The sequence below is a fragment of the Nanorana parkeri genome, unplaced genomic scaffold, assembly GCF_000935625.1.
Source record: "Nanorana parkeri isolate BGI_ZX_2015 unplaced genomic scaffold, ASM93562v1 scaffold238, whole genome shotgun sequence".
Lineage (NCBI taxonomy): Eukaryota > Metazoa > Chordata > Amphibia > Anura > Dicroglossidae > Nanorana > Nanorana parkeri.
Window position 1 is genome coordinate 451799 of NW_017306506.1, and position 15242 is coordinate 467040.

The window sequence follows — 15242 nt, forward strand, 5'->3', positions numbered from 1 at the left end:
GGCCTCGGCCGGGAGAACCCAGCGAGCAGCTTCCTGTTAACACTGCCTGCCGCCTCTCCCAGCTACATGATGTTTCCGCCACCATGAGGAAGAGGAGGAGGAGGTGACTGCTTTCATCTTCTGTGACATGTTCACAGCCCTGTATTCTGCATTTCTATATAGAGTATTGCTGGTCCTCTATGTTACCATTATTGTTGTAGTCCTCTATGTTACCATTCTGCATTTCTGCCTAGAGTATTGCTGGGAGTTGTAGTCCTCTATGTTACCATTCTGCATTTCTGTCTAGAGTATTGCTGGGAGTTGTAGTTCTCTATGTTACCATTCTGCATTTGTAGTCCTCTATAACAGTTACCATTCTGCATTTCTGTATGGAGTATTGCTGGGAGTTGTAGTCCTCTATAGCCATTACCATTCTGCATTTCTGTAGAAAGTATGGCTGGGAGTTATAGTTCTCTATAGCCGTTACCATTCTGCATGTCTGTATAAAGTATTGCTGGGAGCAGCGTTCTACAACCTTTTTTGGCACCAGGGACCAGTTTCATGGAATTTTGTTTTTACCACGGGCCGGTATGTGGGGAAAGGTTGTGGGGGGGAAGTGAGGGGAGGCAGTGGGGGATAGTTTCGGGATATTTCAAGCGCATTTATTGTGCACTTCTTTATTTCTAATATTAGTACATTGTAATATATAATTAAATAATTGGGGAATCATTGGGAGCCCTGAGCTTGTTTTCCTGCTCTCAGGTGGCCAGTGGGGCTCTCAGGTGGCCAGTGGGGGCTTTCAAACAGTGCCCACTGTTCCTTAATACCGCCACTGAATTTATCAAAATAAATCGCGAGTGTTTGAACTTGCACGGAATATATTTGATGGACTTTGCGCCAGATTTATGATGTTAGTGTAATGTTGTTCATTAATGAGGTTTAATAGACTCCAGGAAAGAAGACTCGTAATTCCAGGCAAAAAGCTTAAAGGCAGCCGTGCAGAGCGAAGCAAAGCTATCCGGCACGGAGCTTTGCGTGCAGTGTGTGAGCTGAGTGCAGTCAGATGATTGACAGCACCTTCAGCCAATCGGCTCGTCCGTAACAACCTGCCAGCTGTCGCATCGCGACGCGCTGGTTTATACGCGCGAGACGATTGGCTGAAGTTGAAATTGTTCATCTCGGCACGCTCAGCTCCGCAAGCTCTCGCAAGCTGAGCTGCCGAGCAGAAATTTACATGACACACTGCTCGCAAAGGCAGCGCGCCCCCGCTCCGCGCTGCTTCGCGTGCAGTGTGTCACGGCCTTAACTGTCACTTCTTGAAGAAGTGGTCATGGGGACTTCTTTAGTTGTGATTGTTTTCTAAGGTGATGCTCCCGTTTCAGACAGCCGCCGGACAAGTGCAGATGAAAACAGGTGCAAAAAACATGCAGTTGAAAAAGTAGTGCAAGCTCTGGTCAAAACGGGGGCACATGTTAAAAGATTTGCACATTAAAAATAAATGACCGCAGAGGCTAAAACTGTCTTTGAGAAATGTGAGAAATGTCCCCCATTGTACTTTACCTTTAAGTGCTGAAACAAAACAAATTGAGTCAGGAAATATAATTCCAAAGTATATACAATTGGAGTGACTGTGAGGCAGGAAAAAGACACAACTGGATAAATGTTTTGTCTTGTGTGCTGTGACAGTGATGGCATACACACAGCAGCAACAATCTACATCAAACTGCAAACAAAACAGTTACCTGCAAAGGCCTTCTGCTTTCCATGCAGGCCGCCGGTATGGGGCACATGTGTTGCTGTGCTCAATACCTATTTCTGTGATGGATTCAAGTCTCCTCTGTTTTCTTTGTCCCCTCTCTCTCCCCCGGTTATGTTATTCTGGCTGAGAGATGAGAGTTCAGGCTTTAGGCCTTCCCCAGACACATCTTTTAATTTCATTGTCAGACTCGTGCCACTGACACTGCAGTCAGCACGGATAACATGCTGAAATCAGCACTGCCCCGAGAGGGCGTTTGAAACAAAGTGTTGCTGTAAATGAATATTCAGCACGGCTCGTTAATAATTCTCATTACCTTCAATGGACTTTATTTGAACATGAGACTGTGGCATGAAGTGGAAAATAAACTATTTTACTGGGATTTCTGCTTGTGGTTCAGCATGTGAATCTGCAGAAAGTCCCAGTCTGGTCAGATGCAGATGTTCAACTTATATTATTTATTACAGGTATTTATATAGCGCTGACAATTGGCAGCAGTCCCTGCCCTCAAGGAGCTTACAATCTAAAGTCCCTATCTCACATACATACACATATTACAGCTGATTTAGACAGGAGACAGTTAAACTACCAGCAGGGGCGTAACTAGAAATCACAGGGGCCCATAGCAAAATTTTGTATGGGGCCCTGTGACTTCTAGTTATGCCCCTTGCAGTGCCCACTTGAGATCCCACGCAGCCCACCTGAGGCGGGTGACCCTGCAGAGCCCAGGTGGGTTGGTCACACTCCTTACCTGTCCGCCTCCTCTTCCTGCACGATCGCTGATGGGCCCTGCCTCCTCCTCCATCGCTGGGCCCGCCTCCTTCTCCGCCTCATCTGCTGCCGACTATGGGCCTCGCCTCCTCCACTGCCGTGTCCAGCCTGCTCCACCGCCGCTGCTGGCTCTCATTAACTCTGCAGCGGCTGTGAGAAGAACGTGCTGCTGCACAGATCACTGTCAGTGATCTGAACAGCAGCGCATTCTTCTCACAGCCGCCAGTGAAAGCCACCAGCATAAGATGCCATAGCGACCCAGGTGGCCCGCACGGTATCTGTCTGGGCCCACTTGTGCTCCGGGCCCCATAGCGGCCACCTGGGTCGCTATGACGACTGTTACACCACTGCCTACCAGCGTGCCTGTGGTGTAAAACATTTACAAACCAAATGGCTACAAAATTCTGAGTAGGTTCCAATATGTTGACAGTGACCTGGATCCGGTTTGCCTATAGTAAATCAACGCAATTGCCATTTGCATTCAAACACATCATTGATCAGTTATTTACATTGAACGATAAGTGAACAGCCTATTTGCCTTTAGTAAATCAACCCCAGTAACACAAGCCCTAACTCTGCAAATGCTGTTTATCCACACGTCAGTAGCTCTGAGCTTTGCATGTAATTCCTTACAAAAAACTTGTCTTTTTTTGCTTCCTTCTAGTCTGTTAAATGTGTTTCGTTATATCCATTCCATATATGCAAACAAATACTGTACCTCTTGATTCTGCCAGAAATCCAGTCATCTGATATAACTTCATGTGCTCTCTGCCTGTTCTGCACTGTTATCAGTTTGCACTGTACACAGTTCTCTCATTGGACTAAAGTATACTCCTCCTATGTAATCATCAGAGAGGTGACCTTGCTGTACTGCTTAACTGCATTAAGGAAGAAAACAGAAGTCACGAGCTGGCTGTGCTGATTTGTGGGGTTGTGTAAATCACAGAACTGGCTAAACAGAAATGAAAATCCTTTGGCAGGTAACACAGCTTCAATTTATGCTTTTCAATTATGCGTTAAGCTGCTTGTGTGGTGTTCAGTTGTACTGGTATCTCAGATTTAAACTTAAAATGTTAATGAAGTTTGTAAAGCAAATTTACATAAGCTAATAGTGAGGTCTCACTGAATTGTTATGCTTCATGTGCTCAGGAATAGTTTCTATTTTACAGCAATCATCAGAATGGAAGTGTAAAACTTTAAACATTTTTGCATGCATGGTTCCTGAATGTTTTCCTGAAGTCAGAAACAAGCTGGAGTCGGTACCTTGCGGACAGTGCAGAACAAAGCAAAAGGCGAAATCAGAGGTCGAAGGACAGGCCGGGGTCACAGGAGCACAGAATAGCAGCGGAAGGTCAAGACAAGCCGGGTCAGGAAGAGATGATCAGAATCAGAACGCAGAATATCAGGAATACAGGTTAGCTGACAATCGCTCAACACAGGAATTCTAGATGTCACCACCTTAGATAGGCGTTTAGGCACCAGGATTCATATTACGCACATACGTGCGCCTGTGTACACAGACACATACATGTTTGAGCAAAGACGCACGGCCAGGCAATGCTCTATGAACCAACCCAGGTGCATGCATATACGCAGATGCTCACACACGAACCCTAGCTCTGGCTTTCTGACCCTAATGCTAACTAGGGATGCACCGATATATCGGCCGCCGAAACATATCGGCTGAAAATGGCACTTTAGGCTAAATGCCGAAAGTGCCATTTTCCTGCCGATACATCGGCACATCCCAGGTTTCTCTCCTCCCCGCTGGGCGCTGCTCTGTGTCACCAGCAGGGGGGGGGGGAGAAAGTGACAGTCGGCCAAGCGCTGCGAGCGGCCGGCGTCTCCTCCCACACCGCTCAGCCTCCAATCACAGTCCGGCAGAGCGGTGTGGGGGGGCGGAGACAGCGCTGTCACAGGAGGCTGTGCTCTCCTCTCGCTCAGCCTCCTGTGACAGCGTGTCAGAAAGGAGAGCGAGTGCAAACACTTGGTGATCAGTGATTGCTGAGTGTTTGTAGATAATTGAGGTCATGGTAAGTGTACCATCATGAAATAAAAACATTTTTGGTATCGGTTTCGGCCTGACAATTTTTTTATTTTGGTTTTGTTTCGGTTTATAAATTTCTATTTCGGTGCACCTCTAATGCTAACTATTCTGACTCCGATTGTTGTATTAGTGATTTATCCCTTGCTGAGACCTCTATGCCTGGCCTGTATAAACAGATATAATCACTGTGGTCAATCCTTATCAGATAGCTGAACTCGCCAAAAACCTTTTCATCCACGAAGGTGCTTTATTTGAATAGAGCAGGGTTACAGCAGACAACAGGATACAGCAGATGAATGAATAGACAGTATTTGAAGGTCAGAGATAGTAATGTTTCCAAGCATGCAATACAGATTAACATCGTAAAGAAAGGGGAAATACATCATAGATGGGAGGGAACACAGAAAAACATGCAATAACCAGAATGACCACAGGATGTCAGTATATGGATTAACCATACAATATCAATGAGCAAATGGCTTAAGGAAAAAAATTATGTAAATTTTACATTAATGTGCATATTAACTATGACTATGAATTGTCATGTGCAGATTTTTTTTTTTTTCTAGAGAGCCTCTACAAAGATATAGTTAGTGAATTCATTAAGACTGGAGTAGACAATATCTGGAGCAGCTGTGCATGACAACCAATCAGCTTGTAGCTTTCATTTTCAAAACCTTAACTGAACAAGCTCAAGATAGAAGCTGATTGGTTACTGTGCACCGCTGCTCCAGTTTTAGTAAATTCCCCCTAATGCACCTATTTCTCCACACAGCTGTTCTGAGAAGAAAGAGATACAGGGGAGTCTTCTCAAACTAGTGCTCACTGTGACTGGCTATGGCAGTGATAATGTGATTGGGAGCCTGTTGGACAGGCTCCTGATTGTTACTCTGAGAACAGGAGCTGTCAGTGACAGCTCGGTCTCAGTGCTGGGAGCAGGCAATTTAACTTCCTCCCAGCATATTCACACAGGTACGCATACATGTGGTAGCATGGCATAAGATCCAGTGAATGTTGCCACATATATGCGTACAGCCAGTCTTATGGGGTTAAGGACATATAAGGCTTTTAGTTCGTACACTGTTTTAATAAACTAAAAACCTGTCTGTATTTTTATATTATAGGTTGTCAAATACGAAAAACATTTCTTTCAATGAAGATATTTTTTTTAATACTATAATTGTATCTGACATTTACAGTATTAAACAAAGGCACACTGCCACCTTCAGGCTGCAGTGGCATTTGTAGTGCCATCTACAGAGTGAAAGATTATTTTGTCAATTAAGCTTCCTGCCTCCATGTGATCACTATGTCATGACAAAGCTATCCCATGACTAAAAACTACTCTTTGATCAGTTCATGGTTAGTGGGGACCTGAGCTGTAATTGATAAGTGAGTTTGAGTCCTACAAGCTGTTTAAATTTGGGTTGGAAATGAAATGGAAATGGATGAACTTGCAAAAGGATAATATCAAAAGTAGATTGCAAATTAAGAAAAGGTGATGGATGTGAAGCTAGAACTCAAAAAGTGGTAATAAACGTCACTGTGTAATTGGAAAGATATTACAACTTGAGAAGGACAATGGCATGATGCAGGTGTATACTGTATACTGGAGGTGCACTGAAATACAATTTTTAAACTGAAAATAAAAAAATGTCAGGCCAAAAGCAAAAATAATTTTTCTTCTAACCTTTTACATTTATTTTTTAGATTTTATTTTCCTTTCTTTTTTTATTTATATATTTATATTAACTATTTTTATTTTTTACCTTTACTGTGGGGGCTTTGGTAAAATATCAGAGGTCTAAACAGACCCATGATATCCCCCTTTTAACCCCTTCACGACTGACGACATACAGTGTACGTCGCCAGCATCTGGGGTGTTTAAACAGACTCTCGGCGGCTATTGCCGCCAGGACTCTGTTTAAACTCGGCTTTACAGTAGAAGCGATTCTGGCGACTCAGCTGTCGCCAGATCGCTTCTACAGTACCGTGAAGGGACACCCCCGCTGTGCTTCCCGTGCTCCGTTGCCTCTCCTACAGGCCCGGGAACGGCTTCTTTAGTGTCGGCGGGGAGCTGGGGAGGAGATGGACAAACCTCTGTTCGTCGATCCCCTCCCCGTTCTATGGGATCGGGAGCGATGCAGATTGCATCAGTTCCGGTCCCATAGCGGTCAGTGCTGAGCTCCTGAAGCCCAACTATAAGCTATTGAAGTGCGATCTGCACTTTAACAGCTTATTTGGAGTGTCAGGCCTGGTTCACACCTAGGCGTTTTACAGCGCGTTCCTACGCGCTGTAAAACGCTCAACATGTGAAAACCAATTATTGACTATAGGCATGGTTCCCACCTGGGCGTTTTACAGCACGTAGGAACGCGCTGAAAAACGCCCTACGCCCAAAGAAGTACAGGAGCTTCTTTGGGGCGTATTTGCCGCGCGTATCCATTGGGATACAGCCGGATAGCCTTCGGAAACACGCGTTTGCCGTGCGTTTCTTTTACCGCAAATCGCGGTCAAAACGCGCGGCACGAAAAACGCGGCAAACGCGCATATTCCGTACGCCCAGGTGTGAACCCAGCTTCAAGGTGACACTGGGGGTATATTGGACCCCCAGCATCACCTTAAAGAGTACCTGTCACCACCATCTGCTATCACATGGGGGTATAGCAATTAAAGTAAAGTAAAAAAAACAAAAACAAACAGTTTTTATAATTAACATTAAATAAAATAAATCTAAAAATAAATGTAAAACATTTTCTAAAGTCCCCCGTCCCCGCGCGTTGCCAGGTAAACACGCGTCGGGTGCGCCTACTTATGAAAACGATGAACGCGCGACACATGCTGGGTATCGCCACGCACGCCGGAGTGAAAGCAATAATTCTAGGGCCAGTATTTTTGGGTATCTCTATATCTCTTTTAAACTGTTATCTATGGACTTTTTGGGGTACTGACGTTTATTGTGTTTTGGGGCACATCATCACACCCTAATAACACACTAGAACAGTTGATGCCAACCCTGTGGTAATCTGTAATCCTGAAGCAAGGTATCACGGGTACTGCTGCCAGGGGAGGGTCAAGGCATCATCCCGAAAGTCTAAATTCCAGCATCTCCATAATTTCATGAATGAGTCCGAAGATTCAAATGTGCAACAGAGCACCAGATTCACCTGTTAACATATCGGCTAATCTCTGCTTTATGGATGAAATATAAGAACACGAGCAGACACTGAAAGCAATATTAGGTCAGGGAATAATGGTCCACATTATGACATGTTCTCATTATAGAATCCTGGATAGAAAACTGGTTCAGCCACTGAAAACCAGTTTGATTCCTTTCTAAGCCAAATACATGTGAGTGCCTTGGATGATAAATCTATCCACAGTTGTATTGTGTGGCCGTCCCACTGTAGAATTGAGTGTTATGATTACCCAGGACTCTCAGACAGATGGGCTGAGAGGTGTCAGGAAGCAAGGGTTTGTCTGGACTCTGCTTGAAATCCTGGAACTGGGAGGTTTCAAAGTGATTCAGGAGAAAGAAAGCTCCAGTCGTGGGTCCAGGGTTTAGCAGTGACCAGAACCCGATGATTGCACAGGTGTGCACAGCCCTTCCTGAAAGGATGCTGGCTAGGGTTGCCACCTGTCCAGGATTGACCCGGACAGTTCGGGTTTTGAATGCTGTGTTCGGGTTTCATGGCAGCAGAAACCCGGACACGAGATGTCAGGCAGACAGGGGCAACCAAAATAAAGATAGCGGCTACTGGCCCCCCACTAAAAATAGTCTCAACTATGGCATTTACATATGAAGGGGTGGCACTATTTACATATGAATAAGCTGCGAATCGTTCTCCCAAGAAAAAATGTCCGCGCGTCACTAGAGTGTTCGGGTTTCGCTTGAAGAAAAGGTGGCAACCCTAATGCTGGCCAGGGGAATTAACTCCTGCTGGGAAATAGGAACAGACCATGTTTATGGGTCAGGAGGACTCCCCCAGAAGTTAAAGTGGAGTCAGGTAGTGTGTGTGCTGGAGGCACATAAAGACAGCCAGGGAGGTTGGGAAGCAGTGAGAGCAATCATTTTAGGGCCATCAATCACTGATAACACTAAACTGATGAGCGGTAACAGTTTTTAAAGTGTCGCCTATGGCGAATTTTGGGTATTATCGTTTTTTTGAGGTTTTTGCGCGCGCACGCAATTTTAAGGCTTGACATGTTTGGTGTCTTTTTACCCGACGTGACCCCGTCTTTTCTATTTTACCAAAAAATTGGGTAATAATAAATGTTTTATCATTTAATATAGGGGAAACTGTTTTTTAAAAAAAAAAAAATCGGTAATTTTTCCTTAATATAGTAAAAAATAAAAGCCCCAGTGGTAAAAAAATACCACCAAAAGAAAGCTCTATCTGTCCACAAAAAGGGTATAAAATTCATTTCAGTACAGCGTTGCATGACGGAATAAATGTCAGTCAAAGTACGGCAGCGCTGAATACTGAAAAATGGCCTGGATGGGAAGGGGGTTTAACACCGCGGATGTCAACTGGTTAAAAAAAAGGTATTGCAAGTGGGCTGCATCCTTAAAGCACTCACCATATACGCTAATATCCCCATACATCACATATTTCCATTTTACACACAAGTCATTATTTATTGTATGGCTTTTATGGTGGTGTTGTAATAGGCATCATTTATGGTAGTGTGTTATTGCTTTCTATCTGCTGGTTGAGGTCACAGGACACATGCTTGTATTACAAGACTAGGCAGCAAACTGAAGTTGCATTTTTTTCTAAACTATAGGTGCACTTTAGCCCTCATTCACACAGGTAACGGCCGGCCTGTACAGATCCGTGCTGTGTGCACAGCCGTATCGGGATGGGTACTTCCATAGGAATCACACAAAGCACCTGTCCTTCCCTGCTTGATACGGCCGCGCACGCAGCGCGGTTCTGTACAGGCCGGCCGTTACCCGAGTGAATGAGGGCTTAAAGACACCCTGCCACCCAACCTTTCATTTCAACAATAATCTTTTCTTAGGGTTATATGTACATTTAAACTTATTTTATGCATGTTATTCATATAAAAGTCTCTCATCTGTACACATCCAAATACCCTGAGACTGCAACCGGGTGCCATCAGCAGACTCGGAACTGTCATTTATCTGACACTTTGCTCCTCCCCTGGCAGCTACATAAAAGGTTATGCAGGGAGGTGGGGGAGGAGTGGAGGAGCTGGACCACCAAAGGGAATAATTAGGCAATTTCAAAAGAGGAGATGCCAATGATGTGCAAGAAGGGAGGGGGCTGTGCTAGGGAATTGAATAAACATTGTTTATGGAAAGTAACAACGCAGCACTTGAGGATATCAAAGATGGTCCATGAGGGCAACCAAGACATTTTTTAGAACTCACTTACAAACAAAAAAAAAAGTAGTTGCAGCTTGAAAAGCTTGTTTTATTGAATAATATACAGCGTAGGTGTCTTGCTGCACTCCTTGAAATCCTGGTGGGTGCTCGTAGTGACCACGGATGGCACCATGAAGATTTACAAGTTTGCAAAAGGATGTCACCAGCACACCATTGAAATCAACAAAAGTCCATTTATTAATGGAGTACTGTCATTCCATGACGGTACTCCATTAATAAATGGACTTTTGTTGATGGTGTGCTGGTAATATCCTTTTGCAAACATGTTTTATTGAAGGCACGATATGTTGTAATTGTGACAGAAGGAAACAACACAGTTACACAAAAGACAGAGGATCCCGTTGGTATGTCAGTACCGTGGTTTTTCCTTAGTGGGCTGCCACCGATTGGTAGATGTATAGGGATGAGTCCGTAGCCTGGAGCAAACTCTTCGGGCAAGTCAGAAGTTTGCAAGAAGGGAATAGGTAATAAATGACTGCTAACTCGGATCAGGTGGCCCTGTATTCGAGAGAGAGAACTCAAGGAAGCAGCTGCATTTTCTTCTGTGGCTAGGCCTACCCTCAGAAGTAGCGCAAGGGGAGTCACGTAAGTGTTGTGAGCCCACTGGGTGTCCTTATGTGGTTTGGCAATGTTTGTGAAACAAGGAACAAATTCTACTTGGATGACAGCTAATACAGGTGGCCACCAAGGTTTTAGAGCTTGCAACATAATCTAAAGCTTCAGGAGATTCTGTTATTTAATGCTGCCGATGATGAAGATCCTGGCACACTAGGATTTGTAGTTGAGCTTTGTCCATATGGAACAGTAGCTGCAGCTAGATTTAAACCTCCAGAGAAAATAGTTAGATAGATTTTACGTAACTGACACATATCGTCTATGCAGTTACTAATGTGAAAGGTCCTAACAGAGAGAATAAAGCCTAACTTTGGACAGAAATACCTTTACAGGTTTCAAGTAAGGCCAACATTCTCATTCGTCGGGGAGACCTAACTATCAAGCAGGTATAATTCTATGTACTTCAATCATTTAGTTTATATGCCAGGCGAGGTCCAGCTCCCACTGTACTTCCTGGTCACTCTGGCTGTACTGCACTGCAGGCCTCATAGGCCCCAACATTACGGTTGCATCTCTGTCCTCCTCTCCTCAAGGCCATTAAAAAACAAAGCCTTGGCCAGTGTGTTGTAAATGATCAGGAGGACAGGATGGCGGAGATGGGACCATAGCGCTGGAGGTCTACAATTGCTTACAGCCAAAGTGTCCAGGAAGTGCAGCGGAAGCTTGACTTCCTCTGGGATATAAACTAAATGATTTGCAGGACATAGAAGTATGCCTGCACAACACCGAGGTCCTCCTGTGGAATTCGAATGTTTGCTTGCTTGAAACCTGTGAAGGTAATCCTGCTCGGAGTTAGGTTTTCAAGAGGATGATGAATCAATTAGAAACAAAGATCCAACAATATTAAAACGATATTAAAACTGTTAAAGAAATCTTATTGTTTATGGCCAACCTAAAATTCATAATCTACATTATTCCTTCCAAAATATTGTAACAGCATCATAGCTGAGCCTAAAGCCAGGACCCAGATCTTGAATGGAGATAGGAATCCTAACAGGGAGGTCTCACCTCTATAGCAGGGACGTGTGGTCAGGGGTGGCAGGTAATGCAGAGCCTCACCTAGTACTATGAAGGAAAAAGCAGTCAGCTTCAAATCTGAAGCTGACAGCTTTTTCTCCATTCAGATCGGCTTCTAGCAGGTTACAGAGCAGGGAAAGCCTCCCCCGTGGTGTAACCTGTCATGGACGGAGCGCTGCCTGATAATTACAGGCAGTGCTGCATCCAGCTTTTGACAGCTAAGTTAGGTTACACAGCAGCGGGCTTCCCCACTGTTTTGTGTAACCTAACTTAGTGAGGCAAGAGCTGCAACAGCCTCTACTCTATGTTAGAGGCTTGAGCTCTGTGGATGGCTTGGAGCAGTGGCAAAGCGCCATAGGTCCAAGCTGTCCAATCAAAAATTAAGAAAAAAAACAGTGAGGCCATCGATCTCGATGCCTCACCGGTGACGAGCAGGGGAGCGACAGGGAGGCTCCTCCCTTCTCCGTCCTCCCTCCCTCCTCCACACAACACGGTGACCGGGTTGGGAGCGGGACGGAGGCAGGTTGGGGGCGGGCAGGGGAAATGCCTTACCGAGAACAGACTCCACTGCACGTCACTGCTCTATAGTGCCCAAGAGGTATAATAAACTGGTGGGCAAATGCTACAGAAGGCATCCACCTTGAATTAGCATATTCATTTTAGGTGAAAGTCCCCATTGAAATTCTTCACATAATATGCAGAGAATCTGAATGGTACTTGGTGATGATAATTTACTCATTCGCTGTACTGAGATATCTGCGCTAGAACAGGCCTGCAGTTGTCTGCTTTTGTTTATCAGCTGTGAATGCCATCAGATTCAATTAAAAAGCGATTATTCCAGGAGAGTCAATAAATAGCTTCTCGAGACCTAGCGGCAGTGATTTTCCTCTGTTGATTTATACACAGCAAGTAGCGTGGAGGTTCACAGTTAATAAGGGAAAGTGCTTATGCTGCCTCCTTTTCATTACCTTATATATAATAACAGCCAAGCTCAATGCGGCCTGCCATATCAATTCATGCAAATATTCAGCTTCAAATCATTACTGTATGTCTTTTATTTCCACTTTTCAAGCAAAATTGGCTTTTGTAAGGAAAGGCAGGACAATAGCTTTGCTTAAAAATATATTTATTATGTTGTTGTTACTTTATGTATATTGAAGCATTAATTGTGCCCCATATAGTGACTGTAGATGGCAAAAACAGCATATGTGTCATGTATACAAAACGCACTGCTTACAGCTCCCTTCTCATAGTTTTGCCTCTCTTTTTCGGTTTGTAGAAGCCACTTTATTGGTTTGGGGATGAGCTCACATGAAAACATAGTAATCCTGCTGTGACCATGGATCACCTGAATCATAAGCAAAATCTGAAAGTTTTAAAAGGCTACATCCTGTAAAAGCAAGAACTTTTATAAACACCATTCATTCCAGTTTCTAAAGGAGGGGAAGTTGGTCTTTAAAGCCAAGCCAGTAACTCATTTCTGCAATCTTTGTTGAATCTCCTCAGCTCTCTTTGCAGCTACTTCATGTATACATGTCCTCCAGGGAAGACTTCATGGCCTTTCGCCGGATGGTGATGGGTTTCTGACGGTGACACCTGTAAATGTCTACTCCAGCTAGAAGGTGCACAGCCTACGGTGATAACATTTAAATACAAAATAAAACAAAATGGCCAGCGCATAAACAGTTAAAGTGATATTAAAGTCAAAAGGTTTTTAAGTTTTTTCAAATGCTGATGAAATCACTTACAATGGATGCTGCTCCTTGATGTGTAAAATGTTTAGCTTCCTGCTTAATCGGCTGGTCCCCATATCCTGTATTAGGATGGCTTATTTCTCTTGCAGGGTCCTTTAGAGCCACCCTTGTGCTAGTAAGCTGTGTGTGTCTCCACAAACACACAGACACAGCAAGGCAAAACACTCCACTGTTCCCTCCTCCCTTTTCCAAGATAGTAGACGGACAGACGCTGGAGACCATTATGCTCCTTGTGATCATGTAGTGTACAGGAAGTTCAGGAAGCCGAGCTGAGAGAGTTGGCGCTGTTGAAAACCATGATGACTGTAAGTGCATCGGCAAAAATATAAAGAAATACTTTGCAGGGCAATGTATATTTGTTTGATCTGGGTTCATTCTTGAAAAAAGTTTGAGAATATAATACTACTTTAAGACCTCAGATATTTACTAAAGTCCAAAAGCAAAAATTACATTAAAGGGCTGTCTCAGAATGGAGAGCAATTTACACTCCAAACACAGGAACTGAGCTTACTGCGCGCGCTTATGCATTCCGGTAAATGGGATTGACCCAAAGGTAATGGCAGAATCAGCCTAAAATCAAAGAAGACTGAACTAATCTGGAAGACACTACATAAGACTCTAGTGGCAAAAATAATATTACAGGGGGAATAAAATATTAAAGTGACACTAAACTCAGGAGTTCAATCATAAAAATACATTCAAGTTCCTTAACTATTAAGAAAAATGTATCTTATTACTATACAACACACACAGGGACCATGGGGACCAAAAGTAGCCCCCCTTCCAGAAGGAAGGACAGTGTCAGCACCAATTCAGAGATAATTTGAAGATCTGCAGTCGAGTGATACACAAATAAGATACATTTTTGTTAATAGTTCAAGTATAATTAAACCCTCCGGTTTTTTTGCATATATCTACTGCTAGCAAGAAGTAGATATATGCAAAAAGTAAAAAAAAAAAAACTTTGAGGGTAATACTTACCTGTGTTTTCCCCGCACGCTCCCGTCCGAAAATCAACCCGCAGCAGCGCTGGAGAGAAGGCTGAAAACTACAGGAAAGAAGAAGATCGGATTAAGAAACATCATTTAAGGTAAGTGCTTTCATTAATATTGGGGGGAGGGGGAAAAAAACGTATCCTTTAATGTCACTTTAAGGTACTTGAATGTATTTTTAAGATTTAACTCCCAAATTTAGTGTCACTTTAACATAGAGCTGAGGATCAGAAAAATAGGAAGTGCCTGAACAAGGACTTCCATGGCAGGATCATCTTGCATTATCCTAATTAAATTGGCAGATTTAAAAATATTGAAAATGACTTCATTACCATTTGAAAACATAATTTTAGTGATTGGGTTTACATATACTGCAATGCTCACATTGTCAAGATCCCATTGCTGAAAGAAAATGTTTTCTCAACAGTTAGCAGCGAAACTATTTATTATTTAGGTTGTTAGAATCAGACTGGACATCCATGGGGGAACTGAATAGCCTGAAACCAAGTGATTAGATCCCTGAGAGACCCCTCACCCTTCATATGCACATGCAGAATTGTGTGTCTGGGAGAAGATTGCCATTGCAGCTTCTGAGACAGCACAGCCCAGAGCTGGTTTATCTTTGCTGCCAGACATTTTTATTTATTTATTTACCTGTCGGATCCCCTGTAACAGCAACGCTATTATTTCTTTGCAGCTGTTCTTTCCTCATACCCGCAGAGAAAGCCACATATATACCTATATGTCATCATCATTTTTATCATGCAACAGTTGCAGAAACTGCCAATCAGACCCTATAGGGATTCCTTTTTTTTTTACTAACCATGTGCATGTACCGCTTACCGCGTAGCAGGTGAATTTACCATATTACAAGTAAAGTCTTATTAACTTTGGTCTG